The following is a 23,248-nucleotide window of genomic DNA, read 5'->3' on the forward strand; positions in this document are numbered from 1 at the left end:
ACAAGGTATTCGCCAAAAACGGATACCCACGCAACTTTATCACCAGATGCCTAAGAGATAGACCACGGAACGAGGACATGCCACAACCAAAAGGACTAGCCACACTACCATACGTCAGGAGCGTCTCAGAACTGACAGCCAGACTACTGCGACCCCTAGGACTCATAACGGCACACAAGCCAACATCCACGCTCAGACAACAACTTACTAGAACAAAGGACCCAATACCCAGCACGAGCCAAACTAACGTAGTTTACAAAATACCATGCAAGGACTGCACAAAACACTATATAGGACAAACAGGAAGACAGCTAACAATTCGCATCCATGAACATCAGGTAGCCACAAAATGACACAACCAGCTATCCCTCGTAGCCATACACTCAGACAACCAGCAACATGAATTCGACTGGGAAAACACTACTGTGCCAGACAGAGAACAGCCAGAGAATTCCTAGAAGCATGGCATTCATCCACAAACTCCATCAACAGACACATCGACCTGGACCCCATACACAAACCACTACAACGGACAGCTGAAACTGACACCCGGAAGCGGCAAGAACAAACCACTATAAATACCGGAAGAAACATCAAAGCAGCGCTTCACAGGAGGCTCCAACAAACGCACTGATGATGTTCCCTAGCCAGGGAACGAAACGTTTGCAGCAAAAACTTCCAGCTCGGCGAACAGAACCACAACAACGGACACCCGAGCTACAAATCTTCAATCAGACTTTAAATGTATATTTACTTTTAATGCGGATTAAAAGTACTAACTTTAATGTAGAATTATTAAAGAAATGTTTAAAACAGTAATTTCAGCAAAAAAAAACTAAGATTGCTGAAGCATATAAGCGAGGCACTAAAAGATACCTTGTTAAGACGTATGTTCAAGAATGGAATGTACCTGTGAACAATGAAAGATGTTACACAATAGAAGGAGGGAACATCAAGATCCAAGTTTAGCCGAGGTCAGTACGTACAAGGGGGATGATTGACAACTTGGAAAGAAGGAGACAATGGGCGTGGAGTATAGAGATGGAATGGTAAGAAAGATTGAGTAATGTAGGGATCGGAAGAGGTGACCTCATGTAGCTCAAAAAGTATAACTATGTAGTACTTTGAAATCTCTTCACTTCAATTGCTTTCTGCAATTGGGGTCCATAAGACCATAAGACATAGGAGTGGAAGTAAGGCCATTCGGCCCATCGAGTCCACTCCGCCATTCAATCTTGGCTGATTGGCATTTCAACTCCACTTACCAGTGTTCTCCCCGTAGCCCTTAATTCCTCGAGACGCCAAGAATCTGTCAATCTCGGCCTTGAAGACATTTAGCGTCCCGGCCTCCACTGCACTCCGTGGCAATGAATTCCACAGGCCTACCACTCTCTGGCTGAAGAAATGTCTCTGCATTTCTGTTCTAAATTGACCCCCTCTAATTCTAAGGCTGTGTCCACGGGTCCTAGTCTCCTCACCTAATGGAAACAATTTCCTAGCGTCCACCATTTCCAAGCCATGTATTATCTTGTACGTCTCTATTAAGTCTCCCCTCAATCTTCTAAACTCCAACGAATACAATCCCAATATCCTCAGCCGTTCCTCATATGTTAGACCTGCCATTCCAGAGATCATCCGCGTGAATCTCCGCTGGACACGTTCCAGTGCCAGTATGTCCTTCCTGAGGTGTGGGGACCAAAACTGGACACAGTACTCCAAATGGGGCCACATCCACTGGGTTTCCCTGGTCTAACCTACTTGTTACCTCTTCAAAAAATTCCAACAGGTTTGTCAGGCATGACCTCCCCTTACTAAATCCATGTTGACTAGTTCTAATCAGACTCTGCTCTTCCAAGAATTTAGAAACCTCATCCTTAATGATGGATTCTAGAATTTTACCAACAACCGAGGTTAAACTGATTGGCCTATAATTTTCCATCTTTTGCCTTGATCCTTTCTTGAACAAGGGGGTTACAACAGCCATCTTCCAATCATCCGGGACTTTTCCTGACTCCAGTGACTCTTGAAAGATCTCAACCAATGCCTCTGCTATTTCCTCAGCCACCTCTCTCAGAACTCTAGGGTGTATCCCATCGGGGCCAGGAGATTTATCAATTTTAAGACTTTTTAACTTTTCTAGCACTATCTCTTTCGTAATGGCAACCATACTCAACTCAGCCCCGTGACTCTCTTTAATTTTTGGGATATTACTCACGTCTTCCACTGTGAAAACTGACACAAAGTACTTGTTAAGTTCTCCTGCTATTTCCTTATCTCCCATCAATAGGCTTCCTGCATCAGTTTGAAGGGGCCCAATGTCTACTTTTGCCTGTCGTTTGTTTCTTATGTACTGAAAGAAACTTTTACTATCATTTCTAATATTACTGGCTAGCCTACCTTCATATTTGATCCTCTCATTTCTTATTACATTCTTTGTTGTCCTCTGTTTGCTTTTGTATCCTTCCCAATCTTCCAATTTCCCACTGTTCTTAGCCACTTTATAGGATCTCTCTTTTTCTTTAATACATTTCCTGACTTCCTTTGTCAGCCATGGTTGTCTAATCCTTCCCCGGTTAATCTTTCTTTTCTTGGGGATGAAACTCTGTATATTGTCCTCAATTATACCTACAAACTCCTGCCATTTTTGCTCTACTGTCTTCCCGTAGAGCCTCTGCTTCCAGTCTATTTTTGTCAGTTCCTCTCTCATGCCCTCATAATTTCCTTTATTTAACTGTAACACTATTACATCCGATTTTGCCTTTTCTCTTTCAAACTCCAGACTGAACTCTACCATATTATGATCGCTACTTCCTAAGGGTTCCCTTACTTTAAGATCTTTTATAAAGTCTGGTTTATTGCAAAGCACTAGGTCCAGAATAGCCTGCTCTCTTGTGGGCTCCATGACAAGCTGTTCCAAAAAGCCATCCTGTAAGCATTCCATGAATTCCCTTTCTTTGGATCCACTAGCAACATTATTTACCCAGTCCACCTGCATATTGAAGTCTCCCATGATCAATGTGACCTTGCCTTTCTGACATGCTTTCTCTATTTCCCGGTACATGTTGCGTCCCTGGTCCTGACCACTGTTAGGAGGTCTATACACAACAACAATTATGGTTTTTTTGCCTTTGTGGTTCCTCAAATCCACCCACACAGACTCCACATCATCCAACGCTATGTCATTCAATACCATTGATTTAATTCTGTTCTTAACTAACAAGGCAACCCCACCCCCTCTGCCCACCTCTCTGTCTTTTCGATAAGTTGAAAAACCAGAGAGGTTTAACTGCCAGTCCTGACCCCCCTGTAACCAAGTCTCTGTGATGCCTACCACATCATAATCATTTACTATTATCTGTGCCATTAGTTCATCGGCTTTGTTATGAATGCTACGAGCATTCAGGTAAAGTGCTTTAATGCTAACTTCCTTATCATTAGAGATGTTGGAGGTCATATGATGTCCTAAGTTATCCTTGCTTTTTTCGGCATTCTCAGTCTGCCTCAATTTTAAATGCGCCTGGACACATGCTATCCTGCTGCTTATCTTTCCATCTAACACTATACTCCCTGTCGCTTTCACTTTCCCTTCCCCCCAACTCAGAAGTTTAAAGTCCTACTGACCACCCTATTTATCCTCTTCACTAGAACATTGGTACCTGATCGGTTCAGGTGGAGACCGTCCCAACGGTACAGATCCCCCCTGTTCCAAAACTGATGCCAATGCCCCATGAAGTGGAATCCCTCTTTCCCACACGTGTTTACTTGCCTAAGCCACGTGTTTACTTGCCTAATTTTCTTGTCCCTATGCCAATTGGCACGTGGCTTGGGCAGTAATCCGGAGATTATGACCCTTGAGGACCTGTGCTTCAATTTCTTTCCTAGTGCTTCATAATGCCCAAACAGGTCCTCCATCCTAGTCTTGCCTATGTTGTTAGTACCAACGTGGACCACAACAACTGGATCCTCCCCCTCCCGCTCCAATATCCTTTCAAGCTGGTCAGAGATGTCCCGCACCCTGGTACCGGGCAGGCAACACACCATGCGAGACTCCCGATCCAGCTTGCAAAGGATACTATCTGTCCCCCTAATTATAGAATCCCCTATAACCACTACTTGTCTATTAGCTCCCCCCTCTTGAATGGCCTTCTGCACCATGGTGCCTTGGTCAGTTGGCTCATCCTGTCCAGAGCCCTTTTCCTCATCCGAACAGGAAGCAAGAATCTCATACCTGTTGGACAAGGTCAAGGGCTGAGGCTCCTCCACTCCTGAACTCAGGTTCCCCCTACCTGCCTCACTTCCAGTCACACTCTTTTGTGCCTGATCACTAACTGAATGAGAATTAGTTAATCTCCCAGGTGTGACTGCCTCCTGAAACAAAGCGTCCAGGTAACTCTCCCCCTCCCGGATATGCCGCAGTGTTTGAAGCACTTCCTGAGTTATAGACTCACTGTTTTTCCTTCCCGGCTGCCCCTCTGCTCGCCGTCACTTCCTCTGCTGCTCCCGCTCTTTCTGTGAGGAGAGAGAGAAAAAAACACCGTTGCCCGCTACAGGTAAGTAATTTTAAAACAAACTCTTACCTTAGCTGTAGTCTCCCAGGTTCACTTTTACTCCGCCGCTGCTCCCACTCTTGCAAGATCGTAGAATAAATTGTCTTGTTTCCAGCTTTGGTGGTCTCGTCTAATTTTATTGAGTTTGCTTCTTACAATACTGATGCAAAATATTCATTTAGTATCTCCCCCATTTTATGTGGCTCCACACAAAGGCCGCCTTGATGATCTTTCAGGGGCCCTTTTCTCTTCCGAGTTAACCTTTTGACCTTAATATATTTGTCAAACCCCTTTGAATTCCCCGAAATATTTTTTGCCAAAGCTACCTCATGTTTCTGTTTTACCCTCCTCATTTCCCTCTTAAGTATACTCCTACTTTCTTTGTTCTCTTCTAAGGATTCAATCGATCTAACCTGACATATGCTTCCTTCTTTTTCTTCACCAAATCCTCAATTTCTTTAGTCATCCAGCATTCCCTATACCTACCAGCCTTCCCTTCACCCTTACAGGAATATACTTTCTCTGGATTCTTGTTATCTCATTTCTGAAGATTTCCCATTTTCCAGCCTTCCCTTTCCTGCGAACATCTGCCTCCAATCAGCTTTTGACAGTTCGTGCCTAATACCGTCAAAATTTGCCTTTCGCCAAAGTAGAACTTGAACTTTTAGATCTGGTCTATACTTTTCCATCACTATTTTAAAACGAATAGAATTATGGTCGCTGGCCCCAAAGTGCTCTCCCACAACACCTCAATCACCTGCCCTGCCTTATTTCCCAAGAATAGGTCAAGTTTTGCATCTTCTCCAGTAGGTACATCCATATTCTGAATCAGAAAATTGTCTTGTACACACTTAAGAAATTCCTCTCCACCTAAACCTGGCAATCCCAGTCGATGTTTGGAATGTTAAAATCCCCTACCATTGCTACCCTATTATTCTTAAAGATAGCTGAGATCTCCTTACAAGTTTGTTTCTCAATTTCGCTCTGACTATTGGCAGGGTCAATAATACAATCCCAATAAGGTGATCATCCCTTTCTTATTTCTCAGTTCCACCCAAATAACTTCCCTGGATATATTGCTATCCCTTATTTTGTCACTCCCCCTCCTCTCTTGCCTCCCTTTCGATCCTTCCTGTCGCATTTGAATCCTGGAACATTCAGCTGCCAGCCCATCCCTGAGCCATGTTTCCCTAATTGCTATAATATCCCAGTCCCATGTTTCGAAGTATGCCCTGAGTTCATCTGCCTTCACTGTTAGTCCCCTTGCATTGAAATAAATGCAGTTAATTTATTAGTCCTACCTTGTCCCTGTACTTGAGTATTGGGTACAGTTTTGGTCTCCTTGCTGGAGGAAGGATGTTATTAAACTAGAAAGAGTGCAGAAGACTTTTACAAAGATGTTGCCTGGACTCAATGGTCTGAGTTATAGGGAAAGGTTGGACCCATGTACACTGTTTTTCTTTAGACTGAAGGAGACGGAGTGAGGGGGGGGATCTTACAGAAGTGAATAAGTTCATGAGAGGCATGGATACGGTGAATGTACTCAGTCTTTTACCCAGGGTTGCAGAATCAAGGAAGAGAGGACATCAGTTTCCAGATAGCGGGAAAAGAATAAAAAGGGGCAATGATTTTACAGTGAGGGTGGATTGCATACAGAATAAGCTGACAGCGAAGTGGTTCAGACGGGTGCATGAACAGCATTTCACAGAAATTTGAAGAAATAGGAAAGGTTTAGAAGGATTGGGGCCAAGTGCAGGGAAATGAGGTTAGCGTGAATAGACCATTTGGTTGGCATGGACCAGTTTGGGCTGAAGGGCCTCTCTCTATGGTGTAGGATGCTATCAATCTCTGATTCTAAGACCTGAAAGAAGGTAGCAATGACTGAAGGTCCAGAGTAAAAGTGGGATAATTTCCAGGCAGCTAATACTCCATTGACATGAAACAGTGAATTTTAAAATAATCCAGACGAAGTTGGAATGCAAGTTATATGGATACATGTTCTGGAGAAATTGACAAATACAATCTTAACAGGTTTATTCACTTGGATTTATTGATGAAGTTTTTTTTTAAAAAAAGCCTTACCTACACTCTAGTGAATCACAGATGTTGATTTGATTGAAGAAACTATTTTCAAATTTGATACTGCTCTCCAATATAAATTAAAATTACATAAATGTAAACATTGTCAAAATCTGAATTGGTTCTGCACACAGAGTGCAAGAGTAATTAATGATTTTTATCAAACAGACATTTTCATGGTGCTGACATAAGGATTATCTCAGTGCAGATAATGATGATAGATAATAACTCAGGAACAAGTGACAACTGTAATTCCAACTACATTGCAGTTTGTACCAGCTGAACGGTTTCAAACATGGTTAAATTTTATCTGATTATGACATAAATGATCAGTTCACCTATCACTTTCAAATCTGAGGTTTTCAAATTTTCCAATTTTATGAAAGAGCAGCAAAATTCTGGACAATAGTAACAAACCTGAACAAAACAACACCAGTCTCGCTATGTTACTAAATCATGTACATCACGGACACATGATGGAAGTCTAAAGAAGATCAGTCTGAAATGTTTATTTCGATTGAGCCCAGTCCTCCCGCAGAGACCCCACTGACCCTGCAGGGAAATGATTTGGTGACCTCCGGGAAAGACTCCCCTGAGCCCAGTCTGAGACCCACTGAGTGATTCATCTCCAACACCGTCATGTAGCGCCACCTCCCGCCTGTGGAGCAACATTACAGGCAGGAAGGTCCCCGGGTTCCTGCAGCTCACAGCTCATTCTACCCAGTCAGTCCTTCTCTACAATTGAGCTTCTATTTGTTTCTTCTCTCCCCCTCCTTCTTTCCCCCAGACTGAGACCGACCCCCATCAGTTTACAGCTGGCAGGAAGCAGGGGGACGGGGTGAAATTATGGCATGGATCTGTCAGTGCCCTTTAATGTCGCAGATTGTCAGCGAGGCGGAGTTTTTCCCAAAGTCATTCAATCCCGGATTGAAGATGGGAAAGAGCCTCTCAGTGAAAGTGTGGGTGAAAGTGTGGAGATGGGACATGGTGTCCGCATTGTAAAATGACACCTGTCCACCCTCATAGTCCAGAAAAACCCCGATCTTCCGGGGATTCACACTCGGGGAGAGGGGGGTCCGTGAGGGGGAGGTTGCGGCTAAATAACTGCATCCGGGTATCAGCCCCACAATCCAGTATCCAGTCTCCGGGCTTGGGATGGTCCCCCCCTTTCCTCTTCACAGACTCTCGGACCACTCCCAGAGCCCACCGGGTCTTCTCCCCCACCTCCACCTCCCAGTAATGTCTCCCTGATGTGAATCCCTCTGATCCCAGGACACATCGCCAGGAATCAAATCTCTCCGGGGAGTCAGGGAGCGGTTGCTCTGTGTCTCCGAGTCTCACACTGGTCCGGTCCTCAGACAGGATGAGCCGGGGTTGCGCTGTGCTCGGATCCAGAGTCAGAGAGGCGGGAGCTGGGGGAGAGATCAAATTACACCGTCAGAGAGAGGGAGGGGAGAAGGAAGTGAGGTGTTGAGCGATGGAGGGGGATGCGAGTGAAGGGAAGATCAAGAGAGTCTGGAAAAACAGAATTTGAACAAAAGGGGCGGAGACAGGGAAAGGGGACTGAGTGAGGGAGAGTGTGGTGAGTGAGGGAGAGCAGAGGTATGAGGAGGAAGGATGGGAAAGGCGAAGGTATGGGGAGGGATGAGTGAGGGAGATGAGAGGGCACATTTGGAGGGGTGTGAGTGGGGACATGAAGTGCACAGGAAAAACAAAACCCTAACCCTAATCATAACCCTATCACAGGAGGGAGGGGATGGTTAAAGAGAGGGGGAGAGTGAGGAGATGTGGGATAGAGGGTTGTGATTGAGGAGAGGTAGGAAAGAGAGGAGGGCTGAGTGAAGGGGCAGTACGAGAGAGTGGCGTGGAGAATGCGGAGGAGCTCAGAAGGTGGTGAGCAATGGGAGGGTTGAGTACTCAGTTGAGAGCAATGGCTGGTCAGAAAATGCAAAATGGATAGCAAGGGAGTGGGGAGACTGAGGGACGGTAGAGTGAAATTGCATTTGTAATGGAGAGTTTAGCTAAGTGGGAGGGGAGCATCTGGAGAATGGGAGGAAATGAGGGGAACTATTTAACCCCAGGGCAGGGAATGGAAGAGTGAAGAAATTGAGTAAGTGATGAAGGGGGGAATGATTGGAATCGGAGTAAGGATATTGGAGAGGGTCGGTGGTTTTATGAGCGGAGGGAACTGTTTGGAATGCTGTAGGGGAGAGTGAGTTATAATAATAAAATGGAAGGGTGACAACAGGAGGTCTGCAAAATAAGTGGACATTTGAGGTTTGGAGATCAGGAGATTGAGTGGGAGGGTTGGGACGTGGAGATACAGTGAGTGAGGGGAAGAGAGAAAGGGAGATGGGAGTGAGGACGAAGTGATGGCTGAGCTGGAGGGGAGAAATACAGGTTCATTTTGGCCATGGGAGGTGAGAGTGAGTGGGAGAGGAGTGTGAGTGGCAAGAAGTGACAGGATACATAAGGATGTGTTTAGATGCCAGAGAATTAATCCACGTGAGCAAGTGAGAGAGTGCAAAATAAGGTCTTGTGGGAATTCTGGAGGTGAGTGAACTGGAAGATGACGTGGACTCGAGCAGGAGAGAGGAGAGTTAAGATGAGGGGAATGTAGGACGGAGGCTTCAAAGGAAGGACAGAGTTGGGTCTCAGAACTTGAAGAAGTCTGTGTGGAGGAATGTGGAGGAGTTGAGTGAACTTGATGATGAGGTGAACGGGAGACAGGTGTAGGCAAGTGTGAAGGGGAAGAGGAGTTTGAGGAGGCAAGATTAAACGGGGAGGGAGAATCAAGGGTGGGGGGAAATCATGGCAGAGTGATAATGGAGAATGGAGTGGAGCGGAGAGGGATTGTGAGATAGGAGTGAGGGGCAGAGCAAAGAAGAGGGTGAGAGCACAGTAAGGTTGAGGGGGCAGTGACCGGATTGGGAAGCTGTGCTCGAGAGGTTAGTGAGGGAGAGGAAAGAATGACCTGACGGTAGGAGGAGTGATCAAGAGGTGATGTGCGATTGAGGGGAATGGGAGAGCAGAAGAGAGTGAGGGGCCATTGATGGGGAGTTGTGGGCAAGCAGACTGTCAGGGGGATATGGAGTGACAAGTTTGAGGGAGGATGGGAGAGTGAGGTAGCGGTGAGAGGGAATTGTGAAGGTGGGACAATGAAGGGAGGGTGGGGAGGACTGAATAGTGAACAATCAAGAGGAATGGATGGATGTGGGGAATGTGGAGGTGAGTGGGTTTTTGGGTGGAGAATGCAGTGTGGCCATGGTCTGCCAGGCTAAGGGATGGTTATTGGCAGGTGCAAACCAAGGTCAAGGGGAGAGTGTCCGGGTGTGCTAAAGGGGACAGTGAATAAGAGGGAAGAGTGGGTGGAGAGTGAGCAGGACGGCAGAACGAGAGTGAGAGAGGTTGGGGCTGGGTCAGGAGAGTAGGGTCATAGATGGGAGTGGTGAGTGAGCAGAATGCAGACAATGAGAGCAGAAGAGAGTGGGGTGGGAGATCAGGAGGGAGTGTTGGTTAGAGGGAGGGCGTGGAGAGAGAAATCCATGGAAGAATGATGGGAAGGGAGGGTGAGGAGAGTAGGTCCTGTACGGAGATGGAAGGGCGATGCAGTGAGGGATGGGGACAAGGAAACTGAGGAGAGAGTGAGGGGATGAATTAAGAGGTGGACTGTGTGGGAATTCACGACAGTGGAGGAGGGGAGAGGCAAGGTGTAAGGCAAAATGAGAGGGAAATTGGCAGCAATTGGGGTGAGGGAATATAAGTGAGGAGGATGACTCAAACGAGGAGAATCAAGGAAATGGGAAGAGAAAGTGAAAGTGAAATGTGTGGTGGAAGGCATAGAATGTGGGGATGAGTGAGGGGTGTGACGATATTGCTGTTCAATTAAGGTTAGGTTGTCCTTGCTTTTTTTAAAGAGAGGTTATAAACACACATTCCAATGTCTCTGGTTTATATCCATTTTCGGTACAAATTGATGAAGGATAACAGATACTGCCTCAGACAAAAGGCTGTCAAGTTTAAAGAAACACTTGTATAATCGGAGCGGAGTGTCCAGGTCTCCCAAGTCAGCTTAACTCTGGTTTTGGTTTGGTTTGACAAGCAGTCTGTGTTTTTGACCCTCTCTCTTTCTGACATCTGAGAACTTGAGTTTATGTTTTTTTTTGCCAAAGAGGTGCTCAAGGGGATGTTGCAAGTATTTGCAACAGCATCAGTGAGTTGTGATGGAGTCGCTCAGGCTTTTAAATACTTATGTTATTTTGAGGAGATCAGACAACTTTGGGGTAGTAAAGGGAGTTGTGCGGGTGAGAGAATGGGGGATACTGTGAGGCTTGAGTGATGTGAGGGGAAGGGGTGTCTTCACAAGGAAGAATTTTAAAAACAAGAAGCATACTTAAAACAGAAATAACCTGCAGAATTGCCAGTGACAGAGTGATCTTGGTGTTCTACTGTATGAGACAGAAAATGTTCAATACAGGAACAGTGAGTAATTAAGAAGATTAATCTTTTTGCTGAGGTAATATGAACATTACAGTAAAAATGATATCTTTTAGTTATTGACAGAATCTGCGAGAAGGAAGCAAAGAGGTCCTTCTGCAGCTGTGCAGGACCCTGGTGAGACCGCACCTGGAATATTATGCGCAGTTTTGGTCTCCAAATTTGAGGAAAGACATTCTGGTAATTGAGGGAGTGCACCGTAGGTTCACGAGGTCAATTCCTGGAATGGCAGGACTATCGTATGCTGAAAGATTGGAGCAACTGGGCTTGTATATGCTTGAGTTTAGAAAGCTAAGAGGGGATCTGATTGAGACGTATAAGATTGTTAAAAGATTGGACACTGTGGAGGCAGGAAGCATGTTTCTGCTGATGGGTGAATCCCGAACCAGAGAACGCAGTTTAAAAATAAGGGGTAGGCCACTTACAGCAGAGTTGAGGAGAAACTACTTCACCCAGAGATTGGTGGGTGTATGGAATGCTCTGCCCCAGAAGACTGTGGAGGCCAAGTCTCTGGATACCTTCAAGAAAAAGTTGGATAGAGCTCTTAAGGACAGTGGAATCAAGGGTTATGGGGTTAATGCAGGAACAGGATACTGATTGAGGATGATCAGCCATGATCATAATGAATGGTGGTGCTGGCTTGAAGGGCAGAATGGCCTACTGCTGCACCTATTGTCTATTGTCCACTGCTTGTGCCACAGGCTAAAAAAAACTGAAGTCGACACAGTCCCAGAGGCTACTGTCTGATCTGAAAGTGAAAGCTGGTGTTGATTTTATTGTCAGCGTCACCATCCCTCACTGAAGGGGCATGGATGGGAAGAAAAGATGTTCACAGAGTAGGTATTGAACCTGAATTGTTACTGTCAGTCTGTATCATACAACAGCTGTCCAGCCAACTGATTTAACCAACCTACATAGCCAAAGAATAACACAGCATCAATTGAGGCCCTTAAGTCCATTGTGGTCATCAATGGCCTATCAAATTCTATTCCATTTCCCAACAGCTAGGGAACTTGGGGAAATAAATAGTGATGTCTTGAAAAGCGTTCACATTACAGAAGAAGATGTGCTGTTGAGGTCTTCAATTGTGCAAAAATAGGTAAATTCCCGTGACCAGAAACTAGAGAAGCTAGGGAAGAGATTGCTGGACCCATTGCTGACATATTTGAATGAACAACAGCCACAAGTGAGGTGCCAGAACTAGAGGTCGGCTAATTTGTTGCCATCATTTTAGAAAGTTTGTAAGGAAAACTTACTATAGAACCAGTGAGCTTCACAGCAGTGGTCGGTAAGTTACTGGAGAGGGTGGGACAGGATTTACATGACCCTCTTATGTGGAGTCATCAACATGGCTTTGTAAGTGAGAAATCGCGTCTTGATTGAAATTTTCGAAGATGTTACAAAGTAGATTGATGAAAACAGAGCAGTAGATGTTGTCCTTACGGACTTCAGCAAAATATTCAACAGGGATTTGCAGAGTCGACTGGTTAGTAAGTTTATGGGGTTCAGGGAGAGCTCGCTGACTCAGTGCAAAATTGAATTGAAGGTTAGAGGTAGAGTGTGATGGTAGAAGGTTGCCTTTCAGGCTGGAGACCAGCGGAGTGACACAAGGGTTGGTGCTGAATTCCACTGCTTTTGGACCTATATATAAATCATTTGTGAACATTGGAGGCATAGTTTGTAAGTTGGTCCGTCTCGGACAACTCCCTCTCCTTCTTGATCTCTCTGTTCCCATCTCTGGTAACAGTCTGCACATGGATGGTTACTATATACCCACAGACTCTCATAACTACGTGGACCACATCTCCTGCCATCCAGTATCCTGCAAGAATTCCACCCCATTCTCTCAATTACTCTGCCTCCGCCACATCAGCTTGGACAAGGAGACATTCCACGTGCCAGCATCCCAGGTGTCCACCTTTTTCAAACAATGTGCATTCCCCCTCCCTCATCCAGTCAGCCCTCCACCACTCTACCCCCATTCCCTGTTCCACTGCTCTAAACATTCCCACCTCAACGCAGTAAAGACAGAGACCCACTTCCCCTCACCTACCACCCCACCAGTCTCCGCATCCAACACATCATCCTCAAACACTTCTTCCAACTCCTTCAATAGCATCATCCCCTGCCCACTCCTTTCTGCCTTCCACAAGGACTGTTCCCTTCACCGGTCGTCAGTTTGTGCCACTCATTCCACCGACACCCCCACCATGCACCCGGACTCTCACGTACCTTTTTCTGCAACCGGAAAAGGTGCAAAACCTGCCGATACACCACACCACTCAGCCCCATCCCGGGCCCCAAACAGTCCTTCTAGCTGAGACTGTGGTTCACTTGCCTCTCTTCCAACCTAGTTTACTGCATCAGGTGCTCCCGATGTGGTCTTCTCTCCATTGGAGAGATCAAACGTAAATTGAGGGAACGGTGTGCTGACCATCGCAGCCGGGTCCGTAGGGGCCCACCGGACCTCCCAGTCACTGCCCATTTAATTCCCTTTCTCACTCCTTTTCCGTCATAACCATCTTTGGCCTCCCCCATTGCCACAATGTGTCAACCCCCAAATTGGAGGAAAAACATCTCTTTTGTTTAGGCGGTCTACAGCCTGTAGGACTCAACAATGAGTTCTTCAATTTCAAATCACCTCCCTTCCCATCCCCCACTCCCTTCCCAGCCCCTTCCCCTCCCTTGCACTCCTCCTAGCCACCAACTCGATTCACTCCACCCATCGACCCACCCACTGCCTGTCTTCACCAGCCCCACTTCAACATCCTACTTCCGACATCCTTCTTATCTGCAGCGCACCCCTCCCCGCCCCAAACACACACACACACACATCCTCAGTCCGTAAGAAGGGTTACACTCGAAACGTCGAATTCTCTGCCTCCTGATGCTGCCTGGCTTGCTGTGTTCTCCCCCCCCCCAACCACCCCCCCCCCCTCCTATTTGTCTAACATGGTTCATAAGCTGGCAAGTGACATGAAAATATTGTCCACTGGACAGTAAAGAAGATTATATTAGACTGCAATGGAACCTTGACCAAATGGCCTGTGGGTTGAGGAGTGGCAGATGGAGGTAAATTTAGATAAATGTGTGGTGTTCAATTTTAGTCGGGCAAACCAGGTCTGGACTCTTACAGTTGATGGTGTGGCCCTGGGGAGTGTTACTGAGCGGGAGGCCTGGGCGTGCAGATACATGGTTCTTTGGGGTGAGTTGCAGGAAGACAGGGCAGTGAAGTATGGCATGCTTGCCTTCATTGGTCAGAGCATTGAGTATTGAAGTTGGGGCATCGTTTTGTGGCTATGCAGCACACTGGTCACCCTACCATGGGTAAATATGTTGTGAGTTTTAAGAATGTGTGGAGCCATTTGCAGGGATGTTGCTTGGACTGGAGGGTTTGAGTTATAGGGAGTGACTGAATAGGCTGGGGATTTTTTTCCCTGTAGCATAGCAGGCTGACGGTGACCGTTTAGAGGTTTATAAAACCTTAAAGGGCATGGATAGGGTGAATAGCTAATGTATTGTCCCCAGGGTAGGTGACTCCAGAACTGGAGGGCACAGATTTAAGGTGAGTTGGGAAAGATTTAAAAAGAACCTGATGGGTAACGTTTTCATGCAAAGGGTGGTGCGTGTATAGAATGGTCTGCCAGAGGAACTGGTGGAGGTTTGTCTAATCACAACATTTAAAATGCATCAGGATGGGAATATGAACAGGTACGGTTTTGTGGGATAGGGACCAAATGCTGGCAAATGGGACTCGGGTCTGTTCAGGATATCTGTTCTGTGTGGACTTATTGGATGGAAGAGACTGCTTCCATCTTGTGTGACTTTATCGTTCCATTTGAATAACTTCCTAAATGCTGCAAAGATTTCTATCTCTTTTCAGGCAGTGAGGTCCTGATGCCGACAATGATCGGGGGGAAAATATTCATCTTAATATTTTCGAAATAATATCCCTCAAAAACCCCGGCTCCTTCTCTTAAATTTATGCACCTGTTATTGTCCATTCCATTCCTCATAACTTTCTACACCTTCATCGGTTTCTCCCCTCAGCCTTCCCTGCTTCAATGAGAACATCTCCAGCCGATCAAGCCTGTCTTCAGAGTTGAAACGTGCCAGTCCAGCCAGCATCTTGGCGAATCTCAGCTGTTCCAGCGTGGCGCTGCCTCCTGTTGGATTTTCTACACAACGCCTTAAAAAGATCACATGGAGAATGTCTAAGAATTCTGTCCTGTCTGAGCCCTTCACAATCTCCCTGTCCCAGTTCATCCTGGGGAAGCTGAATTCGTCCAATGTCACAACACTTTTCTTTTTTCACTCCTCTGAGATTACTCTACCTATCAGTGCTTAATCTCTGACTGGCATGAGTCTATAGTACTTTCCTAACAGTGTAATCCCCAATTTGTTTATGAACTTCTCCCCATGTGGCTTCATCGGAGATGCTGTTAGACTCATAGAGGTACACAGAATGGAAACAGACCTATTGGATCAACTTATCCAAATTAATCTTGTCCAATTTGCCAGCACTTGGACCATATCCCTCTCAACCTTCCTGTTTGTGTATCCATCCAAATGCCTTTTAAATGTTGGAATTGTGCCAGCCCCACAATTTCCTCTGCATTTCACTGCATACACGCAGCACCCTTTGCATGAAACATTTTCCCCTTAGATTCATTTTAATTTTTTTTCGCACTTACTATAGACTTCTGCCCACTAATTCTGGACTCCCCAACTCCTAGACTGTCTATTTGCCCTATCCATGCTCCTCATGATTTTATAAACTTTGTTAAGGTCACCCCTCAGACTTCGACTCTCCAGAGATAACTGTTGCACCTGCATATTGAATAAGAAAATATTCTTGGACACATTTAGACTCCTAGTCATAAAACTCCTGAACACAATAGCATTCCCAGCTTATGCATGGAAAGTTAAAATTCCCTTTTATTACAACCCTATTAATCTTACAGATAACTGAGATCTCCCTGCATGTTGCTTCTCAATTTCCCACTGTCTATTTGAGAGTTTTTCTACAATCCCAATGTGGTCTTCCTTAGTTAGATGCAAGTAGCTTCCCTGGATCGTCTCCAGGAGTATCCTCCGTAAGTACAACCATAATGTTATCTTTAATTAAAAATGCCACACCCCTCCTTTCTTGCCGCCCATTCTATCTTGACAATGACTCCCTACACTTCCCTGAGCCACGTTTCATCAGTAATAGCTATGATATTCCAATCCTGTGTTCCCAACCATGCCCTAAGTTAATCGTCCTTATCCGTCTGGCCTCTTGCATTGAATACATGCAGTTCAGTTGCTCAGTCTTACCTCATTCTCTCCTGTGCTCCTGCCTCCCTTGAGCACTTAATTTGCTCCCTTTATCTACTGCACCTTATTTATTTTCTCACGATCTCCGAGTCCCATAAATACACCCCCTCCCCCTTTACTCGATTAAAGCCTACCAAATCGCACTAGCGAATCTCCCCTTCAGGATGTTGATCCCCTTCCAATTCAGCTTCAACCCATCTGTCTTCGACAGGTCACTTCTATCCCAGCAAAGGACCCAGAGGTCCTAACCTTTGAATTCTTGCTTCTTAATCCAGCTCCTTAGCTGCACATTATCCAACTACTCCTACTCTCACTAGCACATGGGACTGGGAAAACACAGGTATTGTGTTTGTACCATGGAGGACCTCTTTGTAATCTCCTACATTACTATTAGGAACAATGCAATGTATTAGTTCCTTCTGTACCACTGAACCTTTCCACCACAACTGATATCATCAAAACAGATGACTTTTCATCATCGCAGTTCTCTTCCTGTGACATCAATGTTCACAGATTGATTATCTCATTGAGAATCATCGAATCAGAGAGATGTACAACACGGAAATAGACCCTTCAGTCTGACTCGTCTGTGCCCACCAGACATCATAACCTAATCTCGTCCCATTTGCCAGCACTTGACAATATACCTCTGAATCCATTCTCTTCATATACCCATCCAGGTGCATTTTTATGTTGTAATTGTGACTATCTCCACCACTCCCTATGTCAGCTCATTCCAATAATGCGCTATTCTTTGCATGAAAACATTTCTCCTCAGGTCCATTTTAACTCTCAACGTAAACCTATGCCCTCTACTCTAGACTTCCCTACCACAGGGAAAAGACCTTGTCTATTTATACTATCCATGCCCCTCATGATTTTATAAATTTCTATCAGGTCACTCCTCAGTCTCTGATGCTCCAGGGAAAACAGCCCCAGCCTATTCAGCCTCTCCTTTTAGCCCAAATCCTCCAGACCCAGCAACACCCTTGTCAATCTTTTCTGAACTCTTTCAAGTTTCACAACAGCCTTCCAATAGGAGGGAGACCAGAACAGCACACAGTATTCCAAAACTGGTCTAACCAATGTCCTGTACAGTTGCAATATGACCTCACAACTCCTGTATTCGATGCTCTGACCAAGAAAGGAAAGCATGCCAAATATCTTCTTCACTAATCTATCCACTTGCGACTTCACTTCCAAGGAACATGAACCTGCACTCTAACATCTCTTTGTTCAGCAACACTCCCCAGGACCCAACCATTAAGTGTGGACGTCCTGCTCGGATTAGCCTTTCCAAAGTGCAGCACCGTACGTTTATCTAAATTAAAGTCTATCTGATACTCCTCGGCCCATTGGCCCCATCTGATCATGATCCCGTTTAGTCATCCTGCAAACTTACTAACTGTCTCCTATGTTTACATTCATATCATTTTTATTAGTGATGAAAAGTAGTGGACCCACCACCGATCCTTGTGGTACATCACTGGTCACAGGCCTCCAGTCTGACAAGAAACCATCCACCACCACTCTCTGTCTTCTACCTTCGAGTCAGTTCTGTATCCAAATTGCTAATTCCCCAGTATTCCATGAGATCTAACCTTGATAATCATTTTATCATGAGGAACCTTCTCGAATGCCTTACTGAAGTTCATTTAGATCACGATCACTGCTTTGCCATCATCAATCCATTTTGTTACTTTTTCAAAAAAACGAGGGGATAATGTATGTCGCAAAAATGTAAATTTCAAAAGGACAAGCAGAAATGAAAGTGCGATGACATAGCATTGTGAAAATGGAATGAAGTAAATACAACAGCAAGAAATAATCTGAAATCAGAAGAATATAGACTCCACATGAGTGAAGGCAAGAAATAAAGTAAGTAGTTTGGCAGAAATGGTCTGTAAGACCCCAAACACTAGCTACACGTTGGGGCAGATAATAATCAGGGGATAAAAAGTGCAAGTAGCATTACACCTGGGTGACATTTATCAGCATGTTGATTTAAACAGTGAGATTAGTAGAGGGAACTATGAGCACATTGTTTCTAGAATAATAATATTGTGAATCCAACCTTGCATTTGCCAGTTTGAGTCTGGTGAAGTGTAGTGAGGCAGGTTGGATACATGATGTCAGAGTGAACACTGACCATAACATGGATGAATGTCGCATTCAGTTTGAAAGGGAGGATCTTGGGTGGAAAATAACTGTGCGAAGCTTAAACAAGGGTAATTGCAAAGGAATGATGGCTGAGCTTGCTGGAGTGGAAAGGGAAAGCACTTAGCATCAAAGATATTCCATGGAGGTGAAAGAGAGGATTAGCAAAATTATTCTGAGTAGGATTGAAAGGAACAGGGTGGTCATTATGGGGATATTAACTTCCCCAATATTGACTGGAAATGTTATACCTCTTGTACATCGAATGGATCAGTGTTTGTCCAGTGTGTACAGGAGGGTTTCCTGACACAGTATATCGAAGGGCCAAAAAGAGGGGAGGCTACACTGGATCTGGTGCTTGGTAATGATTAGATTCCCTACATTGGGGAAACAGGCCTTTCAGCCCAACAAGTCCACACCGACCCTCTGAACAGTAACCCACCCAGATCCATTTCCCTCTGACTAATGCATATAACAATATGTGCAATTTAGCATGGCCAATCAACCTGACTTGCACATCTTTGTGACTGTGGGAGGAAACTGGAGCAGACCCATCATGCAGACATGGGGACAATGGGCAAATTCCACATCGACAGTCTGACCAAGGCTGGAATCGAACTTGGGACACTCAGGCTGCTAAGCAGCAGCGCAAATCACTGAGCCATCTAGCCACGCAAAAACGAGCCAGGCCAGGTGTTTGATTTAGTGGTAGGTGAGCACTTTGGAAAGAGTGACCATAATTCAGTTATGTTTAGTTTCGATGGGGCAAGGGCAATTACAATGCGATTAGGCAAGAATCAGGATGCATAGAATAGGGTAGCATAGAGTGGGGGGAAACAGACTATCGAAATGTGGAGGAGGTTTAAGGGACAGATATTGCGTATTCTTGTGAGGTATGTCCCTGACAAGTAGGTAGGAAGTGATAAAGTAAGGGAACCGTGGTTTACTCCAGAAATTGCATCTCTTGGTAAGAAGAAGGAGGCTTATGTGTTGATGAGGCAAGATGGTACAGATGAGGCGATGGAGAGTTACAGATCTGTTAGGAAGGATTTAAAGAGAGAGTTAAGAAGAGCAAAGTGAGGACAGGAGCAGTTTTTAGCAAATAGAGTAAAAGAGAACCCTAAAGCTTTCTACAGGTATGTGAGGAATAAAAGGACCATGAGGGTAGGAATACGGCCAATCAAAGACAGTAGTGGGAAGTTGAGTGTGCACCCTGTGGAGATCGGAGAGGTGCTAAATGAACATTTCTCATCAGTGTTCACTCAGGAAAAGGTGAATATTGTGAAGGAGAAGAAGTAGGTACGAGATATTAGACTAGAACGGATTGAGGTTAGTTACGCACAGGTGTTATCAATTCTAGAAGGAATAAAAGTAGGCAACTCCCCTGGGCTGGATGTGATTTATCCGAGGATTCTCTGGGAAGCGAGGGAGGAGGTAGTAGAGCCGTTGGCTTTGATATTTGAGTCATCGTTATCTCCACATTTAGTACCTAATGACTGGAGAATTGCAAATGTTGTGCCATTGTTCAAGAAGGGCAGCAGAGGTGACCCAGGTAATTATAGGCTAGTGAGCCTTACGTATGTTGTAGGAAAGGTTTTGTAAAAGATTATTAAAAATACCATTTATAATCATCTAGCAAGCTACGATTTGATTTCAGATGCTCAACATGGTTTCGTCAAGGGCAGGTCATGCCTCACAAAACTCATTGAGTTTTTTGAGAAGGTGACCAAGCATGCAGATGAGAGTAGGGCAGTTGATGTGGTATGCATAGACTTCAGTAAAGCCTTGGATAAGGTTCCACATGGTAGGCTGATGGCGAAAATGCAGAGGCATGGAATCGAGGGTAATTTAGCAGTTTGAATTAGAAACTGGCTTTCTGAAAAGGCAGTGAGTGGTGGTTGATGAAAAATATTCAGTCTGGAGTCCAGTCACGAGTTGTGCGCCACAAGGATCTGTTTTGGGACCACTGCTGTTTGTCATTTTTATAAATTACTTAGACGCAGGCATAGGTGGATGGACTAGTAAATTTGCAAATGATAGTAAAGTTGGTGGAGTACTGGACAGTTTGGCAGAATGTTACAGGTTGGAGGGGACTGCAGAAATAGGCTGAGAGGTGGTAAATGGAGTTCAATGCAGCTAAATGTGAGGTGATGCACTTTGGGAAGAATAATAGGAAGGCAGAGTATTAGGTCAATGGAACGATTCTTGGTAGTGTGGATGCACAGAGGGGTTGGAGTCCATGTGTATAGATCCCTGAAAGTTGCCACCCGGGTAGATAGTGCTGTGAAGAAGGCATATCGTGTGTTCGGTGTCATTGGTAGAGGGATTGAGTTCCGGAACCGCAAAATCATGCTGCAACTATACAAAACGCTGTTGTGGCTACACTTGGAATATTGTGTACAGTTCTGGTCACCCCATCGCAGGAAGGATGTGGAAGCATTGGAAAGGTGTAGAGGAGATTTACCAGGATGTTGCCTGGTCTGGAGGGAAGTTCTGATGAGAAAAGGCTGAGAGTTTTATGTCTGTTTGCATTGGAAAGAAGAAGGCTAAGGGGGGTTTTGATAGAGACATACAAGATGATCAGTGGATTAGGTAGGGTAGACAGTGAAATACTTTTTCCTCGTATGATGGTGTCAGCGTGTACGAGGGGGCATAACAACAAATTGAGGGGTGATAGATTTAAGGCAGATGTCAGAGCAAAATTCTTTATACAGAGAGTGTTAAGGGCGTGGAATGCCCTACCTGCTAATTTAGTCAACTCAGACACATTAGGGAGATTTAAACAATCCTTAGATAAGCACATGGATGATTTTGAGATTGTGTAGGGAGTCGACCTGAGAATAGTTCACAGGACGGTGCTACATCAAGGCCTAAAGGGACTGTTCTGCGCTGTATTGTTCTATGTTCTACGTTATAAGATATTTCAGGAACAATGGCAGACGCTAAAAAGAACAGCACATGACTCACATCAAAGATATACTTCAGTGAGGAAGAAGAGTAAAAGGAAGGGGATGAACCAGCAACAGTTAACTAGGGAAGTTAGTGCGAAGATTTGTCGCTTGGGTGGCTACTCATTGCTCATTTGCTGCCATATCCCAATATTCCAAATCACACCCTTCCCTCACTTGGAAGTGATTGCAGTTTTCCAGGTACGTGTTCCCTCCTGCAGAACAATCACGCACCTTCTCACATTCTGAATGCTTGGAAAACTAACCAAGAACATTACATTGAACAAGTAGACTCAGACTGAATTGGACCTCTTCAAAACGTCATGAGCGGACATTGAGTTCACTGCTTGATGAATAGGATTACTGAATAGATTACTGGAACAGTGGCTTTGTGATGAGTACTGCTGCCTCACAGCACCAGGGAGCTGGGTTCAATTCCAGCATCAGGTAACTGTATGAAGTTTGCATTGGTTTCCTCCCACAGTCCAAACATGTGCAGCTTTTGTACATTGTGTCCAGGAAAGTGCAGGCTTTGTGTATTGGCCATGGGAAAGGTGGAGTCAATACAATGTGTGAAGATATTGGGTCCTCGAGGGATGCTTTTCAGAGAGTCAGTGTGAATTCGATGGGCTGAATGGCCTGCTTCCACATTGGAAGGATTTTGTGATTCTAACAACCTCACACCCTTCAAGATTTAAAAATATCTCTGTCTTGTTTAATATTAGACTACGTTACACCTATGGATATTTATCAGGCTCAGCAGGTCTGGCAGCATCTGTGCAGAGACATCAGAGTTAACGTTTCAGATCAAGTGACCCTTCTTCAGAACTGATGCGAGCTGGGAAATGTCAGTTTATACACAGAAGCTGGGGCGGGGTGGCGGGGAGGGGTGAAGGTGTGAGAAGGAAATGGTAGGTGGGGATTGACCCCAAAGAGAGAGAAGAGCAGTTAGATAGACAAAGGATTGGATAATGATCTGGGTAGGGGAGTGAATAGTTGTTAATGGAGACTGTTAGTGGCTAAGAATGCATCGTGTGTAATAACTGACTCTGTGATAACAAGGCATGGTTGTGTGGGTTGGAGTAAGGACATGGGAGAGTTCAGACCTCAAAGTTATTTCATTTGATATTGGGTCTGCAGGATCCCCAGGCCGAAAATGAGGTGCTGTTTTTCCAGCTTGCACTGACCTGCATTGGAGCACTGCAGCAAGCCTGAGACAGAGGTGCTAACCAGGTTATAGGGTGGTGTGTAAAAAGGCAACTGCAAGTTCAGGTTTTTTTTATGGAAACGGAATACAAGTGTTCTGAAGTCGATCCTTCATACCTCCAATAGTGAGGAGGCTGCACTGTGAGCAGCAAATGCAGTAGAATAGATTGGCAGAAGTGCAGGGAGGTGAAGGTGTGTGAGGGCTCTTGGATACTGAGGAGGTAGGAAATAAATGGACACATGTTACACCTTCGGCAGTGGCAGGAAAAAGTGCTCTGATGCTATATGGGTGTTGTTGAAAGTAACCAGAGTGTCCCAAAGGGAATGGTTCCTGCAGGAGGGGAGGTGTTTGGTGTCTGGTGGTGGCATCTCGCTGTAAGTGGCAGAAATTACAGCTGATGGTCTTTTGGATGTTCATGCTGTTGGGATAGCAGGTAAGGACAAAGGGAACCCTATCACTGTTGCAGGAGGGAAGAGAGAGGGTGAGGGCTGAAG

At 45.2% G+C, this 23,248-nt stretch overlaps 1 pseudogene; it reads right to left on the minus strand.

The window, feature by feature from the left end:
* Positions 1-6,943: 6,943 nt before the first annotated feature.
* The window catches only part of LOC132832969 (zinc-binding protein A33-like), an 84,866-nt pseudogene continuing 68,561 nt past the window's right edge, over positions 6,944-23,248 (minus strand).

Source organism: Hemiscyllium ocellatum, chromosome 35 (genome assembly GCF_020745735.1).
Source record: "Hemiscyllium ocellatum isolate sHemOce1 chromosome 35, sHemOce1.pat.X.cur, whole genome shotgun sequence".
NCBI lineage: Eukaryota > Metazoa > Chordata > Chondrichthyes > Orectolobiformes > Hemiscylliidae > Hemiscyllium > Hemiscyllium ocellatum.